Here is a 1,461-nt window from a genome sequence, read left to right on the forward strand (position 1 = left end):
CCAACAAAAACATGGAAGGCCAGCATATTTCCATATAAACGAAAAATTTGACTGTTTTATAGAGATCCCTTTTGTTGTTTTACTGCTGTTGCCGCCGTTAATCCGGTGGAGCGGTGAATGCACTTCATGATCAATAACGCAGCTTAATTAAGTTAACGCTACCGTACGTTTCAAACCCGATATTAAAGGGCGAAAAATCTCTGAAGGCCCGTGTGCAAGTTGCGCACGTTAAAGATCCCTTGGTGGTCTAAAATCGATAAGAGTAGGCTTCGGCCGCCACCCGGGCAAAATTCAAAATTTCCGAACAACTGAAAATATTAGGTGTGTCCCGAGCGCTCATATGACCTTATGCAGTTGCGAGCGCCGTAAAACACTTTACAAAAACAAAAGAAACAAAACCCGATATTATGGGTCCATGCGTGCTAGATAGATAGATAGATAGATAGATAGATAGAGAGAGAGAGAGAGAGAGAGAGAGAGAGAGAGAGAGAGAGAGAGAGAGAGAGAGAGAGAGAGAGAGACCAACGTTTCACAACCACTCTTAACTGTACACCTAGTATTTTTTGCGCGCTCTGTTTTTTGTTTTTTGTTTTTTGGGGTGTTTTTTTTCGTGTTTTGCCAATTTTGTTTATCTCCAACGTTTAGAATTCGGGATTTGATTCACCCAGATTCAAATATTCCGAAGCAATAGAATGTTTGTTAACATTTTGCGAAGGTCTTAAGACTTCTTTTAAAATGGCAAATATCTTGAAGTCAAGTCGCGCGCCCAACAACAAACATACAAAAACAAACAAACAAACTTACAAACAACCCCGTATGACGTAGCTAGATCTACTACGCGTCAGTTTGAGACGCCAGTGCTTCAATCTCCGTTTTTTTAGTTTAAGATTGTTTGTGTCACGACACGGTGAAATCAGGCGCTCGTCAGTATTTGGGCTAACTATGGAGTTATTGGTATAATATTAATCTGAAAGCCTATTCATTTTCTTTGTTTTTGATGCAGTAATTTTAAGCTATCTTGAAATGAAATTCGAGATATCTGCGATTTGATGAGATAGGGATCGTCTGGTGTCAAAAGTAAACTTTGTCTCCAAAGTTTGGTGAACTCCAAAGCTTGCGTGTCCTTGAAAAGTGCAAATTTACATTTGCTGTGCTTTTTTCCGTAAAATTCACTCTGAAATTTTGTGTTGATAAATGGATAATATAAAGGGAGTTGAGTTAAAATATAATCGTAAAACAGTGTGTCAACGGACAGGAAGATTTCCTGGGTTTCTTCTATTTTGTACTTGGACGAGCGTTTCATTTCACCACGATGCCACGCACATACTATGTTTGTCGCAAATATCACGTGAGAATTATAATGAATGGGGATAAGAAAAATAAGTGGAGGTTTTGCAGTTATGAGAATTATCGGACCCTGATTAGGGACGAGGGAGTTGAGTCGGAGGGGGTGGGGTGGGG

This window comes from Aplysia californica, unplaced genomic scaffold (genome assembly GCF_000002075.1).
Source record: "Aplysia californica isolate F4 #8 unplaced genomic scaffold, AplCal3.0 scaffold00459, whole genome shotgun sequence".
Classification (NCBI taxonomy): Eukaryota; Metazoa; Mollusca; class Gastropoda; order Aplysiida; family Aplysiidae; genus Aplysia; species Aplysia californica.